Below are 5132 nucleotides of genomic sequence, written 5' to 3'. Positions count from 1 at the left end.
TGATCGGCGTTCTAAAGAGGCAATTTGAAGAAATACGTCTGACTGAAGCAAACGAGAGGATTTCTTTAAGAAGTGGTATCAAAATGCGTGTGTGGTGGAAGAGATTTTCTCGTTAATAATTGCAAAAACAACCTTCTGAACACTGAACGGACAGAACCATCGTAAAACAGTACGTGTCTTATGGCGAGGTTTTATGGTGTCTGAGTGAACACGGCGCGTTTTGTTTTTGTCGTTTGCATACAGAATTGATTTGTTAAACATGGTGCTGTATCGTACAATGATACCACCACAAACACAAGCTTAGAAGATTTCATGGGAGTTGCCGGCTAACAAAAGAGGAACGGTTTCCAGAACCTGAGGCGGAGCCGCAATGACCATCAAATGACATTCGAAGGGTGTCGATAGCATCGCAGAGCTTCCTTATTCGGACATATAAACGGGATATAACTTACTACGCGTTTGTTAAAGACAGCGGTCACGGACGTGGAAATGCCGCTACGAATAAAATCGGTAATCTGTTCGAGGTGCAAGAACCTCAAGTTCTCTGCACCGGTATGTCTAAGTGCTATCGCAGACACATGAATAATCTCTTGTCAGCCCCTACAGCAAGGCATTTAACAAGATAACAAATGCAACAATAATACGTTTTCTGCACTAACTGCTAAATTTTGCATCCAAAATTCTCGAGCGGATGTGTGCACATTTCGCTCCCCTCAACATCAGAACTATGCAGCAACCCTTGCATGATGCCAAACCCAATTCACCTCATTACATGGAATCTTTTGTCACTTAGCGGCTGTATGTCGTAGCTTAAAAATATTCAAATGTAGAAAATCTAATACGTGTACAACGAGATATCAATTCCGAAATATTTTGAATTATTTCGCATGAAAATTAGCCCAGTAAAAGCTTCACAATACTCACTCCGGTATGTAGTGCAACCATAGGATCTTCCCACGTATTATCTACTCTAATCGCTACCTCTCCTCTTTCATTCACGTTAAATGATTTTCCGCTGCAACGTGTTGGCGTCTTGCTTCCGGAAACAACGTCACAGTAGGTTCCAGCTGGTAGAGATGTCTGTAAAGTGTGCTCCAAGCTAAAGTCTTCGTTGTTAATAACAATGAAAGCTGCATTTCCTCTACCAAAGGCGATAGCGTGGAAACCATTGTCCCACCAGTTTGTCACTGGAGCGTTTCCGGCAGCATTCCGTAGCTCGACAAGGTTGTAGATCTGCCGCCACCTGGAGAAACATTAACAAGTTTCCAATGAAAATCTTTTGATTTCGAACACTTTCATTGTCAATCCAATTCCAAAATGCCAGACCTAATATGATTTGTGACTATGTAAATTTGTCTGCATTTTGTTTTCTATTAAACCCATTTACTTTGTGTAATCATGGGCTTACGTTCCAGATACTTTTTATAAAATACAACATAACTAAAGAGTTGTACATGCTGAGCCCTATAAATGGTGTACGCATATCTTTTGCCCTAGTTCCCTTGATGTTCTGCCCAAAAGATAGTGTGTGTTAAAATCCCATTAACAGACGTTACTTCCCGTAATGGAAAGCCTCAATCATCAGTTTTGACATTGGAAAAAAATGTTGGTGCGGAATACATAGGAGCCTACAGAGACCACCAATTAAAAGATATATAGTGAGCCCTACAAACAAAAATTATCAAGGGCATAAAATGTGGGGCTGCAGGAAACAATGCTTTTTCCCTGGGCAGAAAAAATATAGAAGAGCATGCATTCACCTTGGAAAAAAATTGTGTACGCAAAGTCACCAGGTGGAGGCCAGTGAAGCTGAGCGGTCTTTAGTCTGTCTGTAAAAAATTATCAGGACACCGGAACCCTTCTTATGAGTTGTAAATGTCAAATTAAGATGGTCCAATTGAGCACCATGTCACTTCCAATGACAAGTTGCTCATTTCCACAAAGCTTCTGCACTCTTCAGCTCCTACAAAAATCCTGTGGGTGATCGGGTGGCCCTACGTTTACAAACACTAACTCAACGTGGCACAGATGTTGCTGGCGTGAAACCTGGCAAGGAAGTTCTATGAAAGCAGCGTAATACTGATCAAAACAGAAAATAAACATCTTTCTGGCATTTGAATCGTAAACTACTAGTTCTACATACGTGAAATACAGCGTAAAGCGGACCTCAAGCTTTTTAGGGCAATGTGGTTCATATATTTTACGTTTCCTTGGGTTTCTCTTAAGCAGCGCGCAAATACGACTATTCGGCAATCAGTGTAGCGCACGCATTAATACAACCTGATACAGCAGGGGTGGGCAAACTATTCAGGCGGAGGGCCGAGTTACATGAAGCCGACACAGCGGGTGCCGCACGCCATTCGCGGGGCGTGGGAATGTGTTTGCAGGCAAAGGCAAAAATTCGGCGAATTGGCAAGATGGGGGATAACGCCAACTGCAAACGACATTTCTTTGTTCCTCTCTAACCCCGTTGGATGTAAAAACGGACATGTAGGCCTTCATAGGGGATGTGACAAGTGGAGGGAGCCGGAGGGGGTTCTGACCTCGTGCCCGGCGCCGCGTAATACTTCTGAACGGGCCGAAGGTTGCCGACCCCTGCCATGAGGTAGCAGTGAGCCTTACTGCTACGAGCATTCTTTCTTATTGATGTCTAACGATAGTTTTGTATTTTGCATAACCGGTTGCTCAGCGGACCAGATTAGGTATCCCACGCTGTTTTAGAATTTACTCATCTATCAGGCCACGATGGCTTCGAAGGCACGCGGCTTACCGGAACGGGATGGCCACCCACCATTCATTCTCTATCTTCTCCTTTTATTTATACATCTAAACTCAATAAATGTTTTTACACACCTTACGCGGTGGGTTAACACGGACACACTCCCGCTTGATGAAAGACGGCCAACGGCCCCACTATCCCCTAAGACTCCCTCTCTACGGCAAGATGAGGAACTGAAGCGCACTGCGGCTTTATAAATCACTCGCTTGCTCACATCATAGCAGTCATCACCCACGAACACCGAGCACTTCCATTGCCGCCCGCTGTGTGCACACCAAAAGGCAACTGCCCTCAACTCCCTTCAGTCATCGTCGTGTCTTAGCGCCCGCACACTGGTCACGCAACATCTCTCCTTCCTTCGCATTGTCCCGCTGACCCCGCACACCATCGCACCTCCGGCGATATCTCTCGGTAAATGCCGGGACTCGATTAGCGGACGCGGCACGCCGCAAGCAGGCGGCCGGTGAGTGATTGAATATATGTTGGGGGTCAGCCCTCAGCGACGGCCGCTAAGGTGATATCCACACCTTAAACCACGCCAAAAGTTCTAAATTGAGAACCTTTGTCTACTTTCCCTCACCTGGTGCTTCAGCGCAAACCCGGTACCTGCCATCTTTTACATGGTCAACGCCGACATGAAGGAAAAGTTTTAATATCCGCTCACCATGATACTCTTCCATCGCCAACTCTTAACACAAGACGTCATGCTTACAATAAAGCATGATGTTATTGACGAAACACGCTGCTCGTCAACAAAGTCCGGTGTCTTCCCCGTGCTCAGCCGCTTTAAAGCCTTCGATTACTTCACCCATTCGGCAATTCTAAGAATCTCAGCAGTCGGGGAGTAGAGAATAGGGTGTACAGACGCATTTCATACTTTCTTTCCGATTGAACTGCAAGTATCACGATTTGTAGACTTAAATCATGCAAATTTTCTAAGGCAGTAGGGGGCTCCGTTCTTTCACAGGGCTCCGTTCTTTGTTATTTTTAACGTTGATATGATCGCTCTTCAGAATCTCATAAGCATAATGTAATGGAAACCTTTACATATCTTCGCTCCCCCGTGACTTGCATCGCATACATAACAAGGATGGGTGTGAGTAAACAGTGACTCCCTGCAAAAACCCAATGTGAACGCCCCGAACGCTGCCTACATGAACGCGGCCGATTACGCTGACCGAGAAAAAATGGCCATAGCGGGGGTCAACAATCAAGGTAACTGCATCGCTTCCTGCTTGATGCGAACGAGAAAATCGGAGGCCGGCAATGCGGAAGCGATTGCTCTAACCATGCTTGCCTCCATAAAAATAAAGACGATCAAATCCGACTACAAATCAGTGATTCTCATTTTTACTAGCATAGTTATAAAGGCAGGCGTCTGCACCCTGGACCCAGACCACCCTCGTCTCCAGGGCCCAACAGGTCGCGGAGGCCCTCAGAGCTACCGCCACACTCCCCCCTGACCCAATCATAAATAAAGTGACTCTCTCTCTCTCTCTCTCTCTCTCTCTCTCTCTCTCTCTCTCTCTCTCTCTCTCTCTCTCTCTCTCTCTCTCTCTCTCTCTCTCCGCTACCCTAATTTCGGTCCTCCTAAAAACTGGACAAACAAGACCAACATAATTTTGACCCCGACTACTCCGGCCTCGCAGGAAGCGAGACCGCGCGCGAGGCAGCTCAAGCATTTACCGACCCAAACGGACGGAACCTCCAATGCGGAACTCGTCCGCATGTCGGACACAGACAGGCTTGTACCAAACAGCGACGTTACCATCATTATCGTTTAGGCCACGCCCGCTAACGACCTTAGCCCCAAGTCCTCTTTAAGCGACAATTCGTCATCTGGCGACTCCTGCAGATCCACACATATCGAAACCTAATAGTGTATGGCTGTTGCTACCCAAGGCCCTACTCACCCCAATACCATAAACGTAAGGAACGCATGGACCTAGCGCATAGGTTATGGCAATGTTGAAAGGTTATTACAAACGGCGAAGGCGGTCCCGACTCACTAACAGTGAGCAGTGGAAGTCCATGATGCTCATCTCGCACCCACAAGATGAACTACGGGCTGTCCAGCTGGCTGAAGAGGCTGCCAGAACGGTGTTCTGGCCGACGACTGAGCATCACAGTTGCTGAACTCTATCAATTTTATTCTCTCTATCTTTACCAACCACCGAAATTGTGTACTACTCTCGATAAATATAACATTTATGGCGAACTTCTAACAGAACACCTTAAAATGTATTTTACAAAATCCGGTACCAAATTTCTCCGACCTTAAGCTGTACAATTTATAGTGTTTGTTATTTAGATATAAAATTACAACAAAGAATCATGTTGTGGAGTATTTAAA

Source organism: Haemaphysalis longicornis, unplaced genomic scaffold (assembly GCF_048455015.1).
Source record: "Haemaphysalis longicornis isolate Haplotype H1 unplaced genomic scaffold, Haemaphysalis longicornis Haplotype H1 scaffold_7, whole genome shotgun sequence".
NCBI lineage: Eukaryota > Metazoa > Arthropoda > Arachnida > Ixodida > Ixodidae > Haemaphysalis > Haemaphysalis longicornis.
This window is presented reverse-complemented; position numbering follows the sequence as displayed.